The sequence below is a fragment of the Hevea brasiliensis genome, chromosome 3 (assembly GCF_030052815.1).
Source record: "Hevea brasiliensis isolate MT/VB/25A 57/8 chromosome 3, ASM3005281v1, whole genome shotgun sequence".
NCBI classification, from domain to species: Eukaryota; Viridiplantae; Streptophyta; class Magnoliopsida; order Malpighiales; family Euphorbiaceae; genus Hevea; species Hevea brasiliensis.
In genome coordinates, this window is record NC_079495.1 from 28,490,230 (window position 1) to 28,502,130 (window position 11,901).

Consider the following 11,901-nt stretch of genomic DNA (forward strand, 5'->3'; position numbering starts at 1 on the left):
AAGGTGACCAATAGAACAGTGCAACCTTAGACACCAAAACTGAAAATTATCAAATTTGCTTAAAAGACTTAGAAATTGAATAAACAACCAAAACCAACAAATTTAGTGACCAAAATGTGTCATGTGGGTGAAGTTGGAATTCCCATACCTATTAAGCCTTAGAAAGTCAACAATTTGACTTGAATAGTGTAGTGAATAGTAATCCGAAGCACAAAAATTTAAGGAACGTCGAGTTTAGCACGTTAGAGCTAGGTAAAAGTGAAGTTAAATTTATTTTTGGATTTATGCTAATTTATGGTATTGAAACACTGTAAAATTGTGTGTTTCAGTTGAAAAGAACATCGGGAAAGAACCCGAAGAATCGAGTCAAGGCCAAGTGGCGACTCGCTTGAGGTTTGTGCACAACATCACTATGCTGTAAAATGTATTGATAAAGTGAATGAAATATGTATTTTTCATTTGCTTTGAATTGTTGAAAATTTATTTGTGACATTAGTTATGATGTTTTGACTTAAATTGTTGAAACTTATTGTGTATATTTGAAATGACAATGTTTAGCAAATTGTTAAGATAGGTTTTGAAACCACAGTGCCATTACCATATATTTGAACACCTCACTAGCATGACTAGTGGGGGTAATTAGTTTCGAATTTTGATTCCTTCTCTGGAGAAGTGTTGAGGTGTGCCAATAGAAGAGGATGTGAATGGATATCCATATATTTGAGCTAGCTAGCCTTGTGATGTGATTTCTCTTTAGCCTCTGGCTATTGAGATTTTATTTGTTTCGAATGGCATGATCTAACTGTGGGTTTTATGAAATGTGTTTTGATACTTTGAAATGTGTTCCTAATGATGTTAATTTGAGGCAGATCATTTTGAAGGAAGCACATGAGTCTCCTTTTGCCATGCACCTTGGTGGCACAAAAATGTATAGGGGGCTAAAGGAGCATTACGGGTGGATGGGTATGAAAAGAGATATGGCAGAGTTTGTATCCAAATGCCTAACTTGTCAGCAAGTGAAGGCAGAGCATCAAGTACCCACTGGGTTGTTACATCCACTACCAGTACCGTAATGGAAATGGGAAAGAATAACAATGGATTTTATGATGGGACTTCCGAGGACACAGAAGAGTCATGATGCAGTATGGGTTATTATCGATAAACTAACTAAGTCTGCTCATTTTCTGCCAGTCCGGATGGAGTACTGTTTAGAAAGATTGGCCAAGTTATACATCGATGAGATTGTGAAACTGCATGGAGTGTCAGTATCCATCGTGTCAGACAGAGATCCTAGGTTCACTTCTAGATTCTGGGGCAGTCTTCAAAGAGCCCTAGGAACTAGATTGGACTTGATCTGACATTCCACCCACAGACGGATGGCGATGCGAGAGGGTAATTCAGATATTAGAGGACATACTACTGGCTTGTGTGATTGAGTTTGAGGGCAGTTGGGATACACACTTGCCTTTGATTGAGTTTGCTTACAACAACAGCTACCAATCAAGCATTGGGATGCCTCCATATGAAGCTTTGTATGGCAGAAAATGTAGAACCCCGTTGTGTTGGGATGACGTGGGTGAAAGAAAGATGATTGGACCTGAAATTGTTCAACAAACTAAGGAGAAGATCAGGGTGATCAGAGATCGACTTAAGACTGCATCAGACCGTCAGAAGTCCTACATTGATTTGAAAAGAAGGTATTTTGAATGTGCAGTGGGTGAGAAAGTTTTCCTCAAAGTTTCTCCTTGGAAGAGAATTATGAGATTCGGCGAGAAAGAAGCGAGTCCCCATTTCATTGGGCCATATGAGATTCTAGAAAGAGTGGGTCCTTTGGCATATCGTTTGGCACTACCTCCAGTTGGAAAAGATGCATAATGTCTTCCATGTGTCTATGTTAAGGAGGTATTGATCGGACCCATCTCATGTACTACCAGTGAAGATATTGAAGTGAATCGGACCTCACATATGAAGAAGAACCCATTGAGATTACGGCATGAAGTAAAGCGACTCTGGAACAAGCGGATACCATTGGTAAAAATCTTGTGGAACCATCATTCGGGCCGAGGAGGATGCTTGGGAATGAGAGGAGGACATAAGGAGATAGCACCCTGATTGTTGAGAGATTGATGCAGGTAAAATTTGAGGCGGAATTTATTTTAAGGTGGAGAGAATTGTAACACACCGATTTGAATAGCCTGGTATATTTCACTGTTCCGGTGACCGGTGTCGGTCCGGACAATTAAGCGGATTAGAACCACACTTAAGACAACTAGAGAAGCTATAAATACAAATAATTAGTAATGTCCAATTAGTTAAGTATAAGCAAGAAAAATAGAACATAAGAAGTTAAATGGTAGAGTCACAACGATGGGTTACCTTCTTGAGAGCATTTGCGAAGTCATTTTAAACTCAAATTTGAACCGTAAAATGTGGCCTTGCGGTCCTTAGGACCCTTATGAACATAGTGGAAAAGAAAATCACAAAAAGAAGCGTTAGCGGGTTAAATAATTAGGTCGAGAATAGGAAGAAATATTGAATTATTTGCAAGCGGGAAAAACGTGAGGGCAATTTGGTCAATTGACCCCAAGAGCTGACTCCTGACCTAACTGTTAAATAAAATAGGAGAAAAGAAAATTTCGAAGTTGGGAATTAAATTAAAGAACTAATAAAAAAATAAAAAAAATAAAAAAAAGGAAAAGAAAAGAAAAAGCTAATTACATCACTTTATGACATCAAAATGATGTCAAAATTAATTATTTTAATTCCCACAATTTTTGACCCATTCAAATACATAAAGTAAGACTTAAAAGACATAAAAATTAAAAAAGAAAATGGTCTTCTCCTACCTCAAAAAATGGCAGCCATGGCTCTCCCAAATTCCACCATTGACTCCTCCATGAAAGCTTGAATACAAGCTTTTAAACACCCATTTGACCCTACCTTACCCCAAATTCTCCCATAAAAACTTGATTTAATCACTTGAGAAGAAGATTAGTCATCAAAGAAAGAAGAAAAGAAAAAAGAAAATTGGAGAAAAGGGGAGTTAGAAGTTGCTACACAAAGGTTAGTGATTTCAGTTGCAAAAGAGTTTATTAATTGTGTTTATAACTTAGTTAACTTAGAAAAATGCTTAAAATCAAATAAAAATTTATTGAGGGACCATGAATGATTTTCAACCAGCATGTATATGGGAGTATATTTGTATGGTTTGATGGATTTAATTGGGTATATAAACCTTAGTTGGTTGAATGACTATGGTTAGAGGCATGGAATCAAGTAAATGCATGAGGTTAGTGAATTAGGGTTTGGACATTAGGGTTTAGAGACAAAAAATGTGAAAAACTTGTAAATGGTGTCTTTGACCTAATGTGAAGTGAAAAATGGTCATTTGTGACCAAATGAGGTGTGTTAGAAGTATTGGAATTAAAAGCCAATTCGGATTGGATAAGGTCATGTGCTGGCAGCATGACCAAAATCTCCTTTGAGGGACCAAAAATAAAATTTTACAAGTCCAATGGATATGGGACCAATTGGGGATGAAAATAGGCACTAAATGACAAAATTTTCAATGAGGAAGCATGCCCAAAAAGTGACTAAAACCTAATGAACAAAGTGACCAAAGTTGAGAAATCGCGGTATACTGCACAATCTAACTAAATGAAAAGTATTTATTCATTTGGTCATAACTCAAGCTAGGCAGGTCAAAATAACATGAAATTTTACCAGTAGTTAGATGCAATATAGACCTAAAACTTTCATGAAGAACACCAACCCAAATTATTCTATTAACCTAATCAAATTACTGAGCTAATTTGGGTCACTGAATCTCTATGATTTGCAGATTTGCCATTTGAACAGTAAAGTTTCAATGGTTATAACTCTCTCTAGAAAACTCCAATTTAGGTGATTATTGAACTGATGGAAACCTAAGGCACAGTAGAACATTTCATATGAAGAAAGTTAGACCAAATTATGGACCTAACTTGATCAAATTCTTTGAAACGAAATTGGAATTAATAATCTGCTAGAATAAAATTCTCTGACATGAGCGATAAATTTAATTTGCTTATAACTTGAGCTACAAAACTCCAATTGGGGTGATTCAAAAGGAGAATAAACTTAAGACAATAGGGAACATTTTCTGTGAAGAAAGTTTTGCCAAATTCAATAGTAAGGTGACCAATGGAGCATTGCAACCTTAGACACTAAAGCGAAAATTATCAAATTTGCTTAAAGACTTAAAATTGAATAAACAACCAAAACCAACAAATTTAGTGACCAAAATGTGGTATGTGGGTGAAGTTGGAATTTCCATACCTATTAAGCCTTAGAAAGTCAACAATTTGACTTAAATAGTATAGTGAATAGTAACCCGAAATACAAAAATTTAAGGAACGTCGAGTTTAACATGTTAGAGTTAGGTAAAAGTGAAATTATATTTATTTTTGGATTTATGCTAAGTTATGATACTAAAACACTGTAAAATTATGTGTTTCAGTTGAAAAAAATACCGGGAAAGAACCCGAGGAACTGAGTCAAGGCCAAGAGGCAACTCGCTTGAGGTTTGTGCACAACATCACTATGCTTTAAAATTTATTGATAAAGTGAATGAAATATGTATTTTACATTTGCTTTGAATTATTGAAAATTTAATTGTGACATTAGTTATGATGTTTTGACTTAAATTGTGAAAGTTATTGTGTATATTTGAAATGACAATGTTTAGCAAATTATTAAGATAAGTTTTGAAACCACAGTGTCATGACCATATATTTGAACATCTCACTACTATGACTAGTGGGGGTAATTAGTTTCGAATTTTGATTCCTTCTCTGGAGAAGTGTTGAGGTGTGCGATGAGAAGGCGGTGTGAATGGATATCCATATATTTGAGCTAGCGAGCCTTGTGATGTGATTTCTCTTTAGCCTTTGGCTATTGAGATTTTATTTGTTTCGAATGGCATGATCTAATTGTGGGTTTATCAAATGTGTTTTGATACTTTGAAATGAACTTGGTTTGCATTTAAAATCTCATAATGCATGATTTGTACTTAATTCTCATGTTTAGCCAAATTTTTGAATAAATGTGATTTAAGTTTTGCATAAAGATTATTTTAGTATGTTGTGCACCACTGAGTCCTAGTACTCGTGATAGCTTATTCTTTGTCGTCTGAGACTAGAGGAAGCGTGATGAGTTCTTTGAGGTGTGAGGAGCTATCGACTTGAAGTCATCAGTATAATTTATACCCTAATTGTAAATATTTCTTTTGATGTATGTATTGCATATAAATGTATGGACATGTGAATGGGTCTTGAGCAGCTTGTATAAAATTTGTATGAAGTTTGTAATAAAGTTTAGTTTGTATTTCTTTTGATGTAAATTTTGTAAGAATGTATATAAATTGTTTTATCTCTAATAAAATATGAGTACAACTATTTTATTTAATTTAAATGAAATGTATTGCTAGTATTTTGAGGATTATTGAATTTTGAACTTGAGAAATTGATTGAAATGATTGTGGAATTGTTGAAATTGATTGAGTTTGATTGTGAAAGTGAAGTAGTGATTGTGAAAAATTTTTAGAAGTGCTTTTTACAGCTATTGAAGAACTGTTTTCTCAAAATACAGACAGAACTCTGTCAAAATTTTTATAAAATTTGCGGAAAAATACAATGGGCCAAAATTTCCAACTAGCTTTCAACTTAATTACATGTTTTAAATTCTTATTAGTAAATGCTCACCACTTGTTAAAAGTAAGAAAATTGTTTTAAAATCCCTTGTAGGGTACTAAATGAATTATCGGTAGGTGAAGTTCGATAGTTCATTATATAGTCTACGGGAACATGTCATGTCTTACAGAGGGGTAAGGTTTAACAAAAAAATTAAAGAACAATTTTAGATATGAAATACAATAATGTTAAATGAGTGGTACCTCGGTGATAGGTGACCCTAATGGGAAGTTGTTGTCTTCACAGTTAGTAGCCCTATATCCGAGGGAAATCCAATGAAATAATTTCAAGGATATCAGAGAAAAGTTACGGAGCCCTAGGTAGCATTAGAATGCCAAGAAAAGGTTATGAGAATTTTTAAGATTGGTATAGGCAGTTTTGGCCCTTAAGCCAAGCGGAGGGCATTTAGTTATTTCGCCTTCAGAGATGATTTTTAACTGACTTGTCATTTTAAGTGGGTGAATTATATGAATAAATATTGCTAAAAATTTAATAAAAAATGAGTGAAAATGAAAGAAAAAGCTTAATTATGACATCATGCTTGAGTAAGCATGATGCCATTAAACCTCCCAACCAATCCTATTTAGGCGCACACTTATAAAACCATTAAAAGACATAAAATTGACAAAAAAATTCAGACCTTCTTCTTCCCTTTAAGGTGGCGAACCGGCTCTTCCTAAGCTCCTCCATTTTCTTTGTCTTGAGCTTGTATCTTCTTATTTCTTGCCCAAAGCGTCAAAACCTAACACTAAAAATAATCCTTAGATCCTCCTAAAGAGTTTGGTAGCCAAGAAGTGGAGGAAAAGTGAAGTTTATTTAAGGAAAAATTCTGCCAAATAAGAGGTTAGTGCTATTTCTCGTCCTCTCTTCTTGTATCCATGTTAAAACCTTAAATTCAACTAGAAATTGTGGAAAAGGAAAGAAAAATATGCATGTTAAGGTCACTTCAAATTTCAGACTAAGAGAGGGTGAGGTTTTGATGGTTAGTTGCAATTAAGTTTGTTTATTAATGTCAATTAGTGTATATATGTGATGGATAGTTTGATGGAGTAGAGGTTGCATGAGATAAATATGGAAGTTAGGGTTTTGACCTCAATTTGGGAATTTTGTTTTGTCACTTTAATTTGATGATTTTGAGGTTCACTATTGACTATTAGAAGTGCAATGAATATGAATTGAAGTTTGGAAGTTGGGTAGAATTGAAAATTTGGAGTGTTGTTCTTATGTAAGGAATTTTGGACCTATGAGTCCAGTGTGTTTAAATGAACATAAGTAGAGCTAGACAGCTCCAATAGGTGTGAGGCTAATTGTAGATGCAAATTGAGATCCTAAACCGCATTTTTGTGAAGAAACCATGCCCGAAACCAACCTAAGTTGCCTAAAAATTGACCTAATCGGTAACACACATCGCCTAGAAAAGTGACCAAATGAGCAGTGTTTGTTCATTTTGCCATAACTCTGTGTAGAAATATCCAAATGACCTGAATTTTATATCAATGGAAATATTAGACAATTTAGAACAACTCTCATGAAGAACACAAACTCAAATTCTTAACCTAACTAATTCAAATTGCTAGTCCAAGTTAGGACCCCAAATCTGGCAGAACTAAATTTGCCCAGAAAATCTGGGTAAGGACCAATCCGGCTAGTTATGGTAAATTGACCATAACTTGAGCTACAAAACTCCAAATAGAGTTATTCAAAAAGGAAATTAAAGAAGACACATAAAGGAACAACTTTGATGAAGAGAATTTTGTCAGATTTCCACTGTAACAATGACCAATGTAACAGTAAACTTAAGGTATGAAATCTGAAAATTTTGAATAACATAAAATAAGCTTTGAAATGGTATTGGAAATCAATGCCGGCAAAAATAAAATGCAAAATTTAGTTTCTTGGTGAACTTAGGCTTAACAAATCTATTATGAATTAAAAAGTCAACTTTTGTATAGGAACAGCCAAGTGAATAGTAACAATCAAAATTAATGGAGTGAAAGGTACCCCACTTAAATGATTTAATGAATGTTTAAATTATGTAAATGTGTAGATGAGGTTTGTATTCTCATCACAAATAGAACTTAGGGGATATTGTTAATTTAATTTAAAATTTGATTTATAAATGACTATAAATGAAATATTAAAGGTATAAAGGATGTGCAAAAAATATTTGAGACTTAGCTTTCTTTTATGAATACAAATGAAAATACTTGAATCTAGGTACATATAAATGAAAATGACTGAATCTAGGCACCTGTAAATTGGTGTAATAAATTAGCTAAATGATAAATAGATAGTGAGATTGATATCTATGAAATATTAATGGATTACTTGAAATATGAATGATAAATTATATAAATAGTGTAATGAATAAATGGATCATGTTAATGTATGAATGAGACATTAGTTCTCATTATTGTAGAAAGGTAAAGTACTTTCAGTACAATGGTATATGAGAACCATTGTTGTAAATTGTGATCAACACAAATGATATGATGAATAAATATATGAATTATGATGAAGGCAAAATTTATGTAGAAATGTATTTTAAAAATTTATACTTCTATTAGGAATAGAATTAAAATGCTATAAATTATAATTAAAATTTATCATGAAATAATGAAGTCATAAAACACAATATATTAATATATAATGGTACTATGTGCCCATGTATTGCCTAGACATGTGTGTTAGATTGGTTAGATTGGCATGCCAATAGTGTATTATTTTAGCAGTACTGCGTAAGGCTTAATACCTGTATTCATGGCTTTATGCTCACACTCATGGCTTTATGCCCACACTCATGGCTTTATGCCTGTACTCATGGCTTTTATACCCGATTATATGTTATCATGGCTTTTTAGCCATATTATTTATACGTGGTTGACGTTCCGTGTCCCATGGTATGATAACCCAAGGCACCACAGTGTCCAGTGCCAACATCCTGTTATCCTGTTTAGTTAACCTGTCATAGGTTACTTGGGTAGTGTAAATTATTGAAATTATTTGAGAATATTAGCAATTAAAAACATTAGAAAGTATAAAATGAAATGAGAAAAAAAAATAGCAATAGAAACATAACAAAACTATAATTTGCAGAATCATATAGAGACCTCAAATACAATACTCTTAGAATAAAATGTATATTGAATATTATTCTTGTAAGGCTATAAGTGATTACTTCAAAGAGGAACAAATTAGCATATAAGATAGTTAATACTAGAAATATCATTTTAAATCAAATTGATACTTGAATATTTAGAATGCTTGATTCCTTCTTTATTTGTATACATTATTTCTTTGTTATATTATTGTACCACTAAGCAGTAATGCTTAACGCGATGGATTATTTCCTTCGTGCAGGTGCTGAAGCTAAAACCCAATAGACATTTGGTAGTATTTTGGATCCTAGATCTCTGAATTGTCGAGCTTGCTCAAGGTTGTCACATCTTCAGTAATGCATGTAGATAGGACTCGCAAAAGTTATTTTATGTATTTATAATTAGTTATTATGTTGAAATGTAAATTATGGAATTATAATTAATTTATATTTGTATATTATGTAAATTATAAATTATGAACTTGTGTAGTTAGTTTATAAATCATGTAAATTTATATAATTTGAAAATTTTTACATATGAATTAACTATGAATGGGAATGTATGGAAATGATTATGAAATTGAAATATATTAATGAGATTTGAAATATGAGATGATTATGAGAATGATTGATGAGATAATTATGATTAGTATGGATAAGATTTTATTCTGAAAATATTATTGAATTTCAAGTAGGTGAATAGTGAAATACGCCCAATGGTAATAGAAACAGGGAAAACTCTGCTGGTTTCTCCTTAGAAAAATAATTTATATTAAAATATAACGAAAACAAATTATGTTAAGAATAAAGTAAGGTAAAATAGGGTGCTCTGGCACCGAATGTAGCACGCCTTGCTTGGCTACACTGTAGTCGGGTGAGGGGTGTTACATGAACACCAAGAGATTTCGCAGAATAGGTTAGTCTAGAACAGTATTAAGTTTTGGCGATCCATCGCGTCAAACTCAGAAATTTACAATCTAGCAAATCCAAATCTAGTGGGTTGGTGAGCCTCGCTCTGCGATACATGCATCGATTCACCGCCCACACCATCATGGGGCATGGTTACAGTTTGGGAGTTGTAAACGCCAATGAACTACTTTTCCTATGGTGCATGGTGACTGGCCAACATTACAGCAAAGGCTATTTCCTCTGTGACCACTTTTAAAGTATATCCCACTAAGCCCCGGGGAACATCATAGTGGGTTGCTTGATCACAGCAATTGCTTTTCATTTCAAGTTTGTGCCTGTTCATGTTCGCTTACTCCCCATCGTGAGTCCCTCTTGAATCGACCAGACCATCTATATCTCTATGGAGATATGCAGGCAAGTGGGAGACCAGTGCCTTTTAATTGATGCTGCAGGGAATGTCATCCTCCAAGCAGCACCGGGAGGGAGAGAAAGAGGTGAATCCTCTTATGCAACACAACAGTAACCACAATAGGAGGAACCAGACCCTATATTGCAAGGATCCCTAACAAGAGTTCTTCCCTACACACCACCCCTTGTAAACCCTATCCTTTTTTCCTATAAAAGATGGAGGCCACATTTCACGCTCGGATGCAAGCACTGGAGACCACTATTGAGGACCAGTTTTGCACAGTGGAATATAGTCTCCAAGAGGCCCATAACAAGATTGATATGATCTTAAAGCGCCATGATGCAGACGCGCCTTCCTCACCCTTTGAGAGTTTTTAGTTATAGGATCATAGATTAAGCCATTTTTGGTATACTGTACTGGCTTATGCCTTAATTTTGGCATCTAGGTCCATGATTGTTAATCCTTTTACTCTGCATGTCTTTGCTCTCTATCCTAATAATTAACATGCTCTTTTCTAAACATTTTGCTTATTTTATTTGCCATTAAGGACAATGCTAGTTCTGAGTTTGGAGGTGCATTTATGCATTTATGCATTCACACATTGCATTTCATTATACTGCTTAATTATATCCATATTATACTTGTATATTAAAAATCCAGAAAATTTGTGCAAATTTTGAGAACTCTGACTTTTTTTTTTAATGGCTTTTAACTTAGAATTATAACTAAAACATTGATAAGCTAATAATTGGACTCTCTAGAATTGAGGAATGAATGTACCTAGGTAGGCAAAAAGGCTTCAATATGCTGTTTGTGAAAAGCTAAATCACCTAAGTAGAGGTAAACTAGTTAAACACCTTCATAGCCATTAATCTATCAATTAAACTTGCAAAATTTGGAGAAGATTTTTGAAATACAAGTAAACCTAAAAATGCCTCACCAGCTCTAAAATATATCTCTTGGACCAATCAAGGCGAAATCCTAGCATATGTTTAATGAATAGATGATTAAGGCATTCTTTGATATAGCCTAAATAAGCCTTAGCCACCCTTAGTTATAATATATCCCTTGCACCCAACTCGAGCCTATATTTTTACCTATATGATTTTCCTTATTTACCCATAACTATTGACCTAGCCCCTAGCCTAAGCACTTACCTCACCTTTTGAGGAAGCCTAATGCATAAACGATATGTATATCAAGTGTAAAAGAAAATATGAGGAGAAGGTGTAAAACTCAAGAAAAGTGCAAGTATACAATTGAAATCAAAGAATAACTGTCTTTCCAACCCGGCCAAAAATAATGAGTTTGATTCAAAAAAGAAAAAAGAGAGAGATAGAAGGTTACAAGATAAGCATGCTTGGCACTATAAAAGCGAGAACTCCTTCTCTCCATATAAGACCAATAGTATAAACTTGGTATACTTAGTATTTTATGAATAGATGCTATCCTCATATTTGCACTCCTTAAAACTCTTTATTAGCAATGAAATCATTATCCCTTAGCCTCATTACAACCCTTTTAAAGACTTTTGATCTTCTGAAAGTGTATGCAACATTAGTGGAGATAGGAAATTGAGATATCCATATGGGTTGAATTAAATAAAACTCACCACAATCATCCATAATAGACTCAACTTGGGGAGTAAGTGTTTCATAAGTCTATCTGATGAAACAGGTTATTTAATGACTTATTAATACCCTTGCATAGAGGAGTAATTAGTTAAAGCATCATGAAAGGGGTAAAGCTCTAAATAG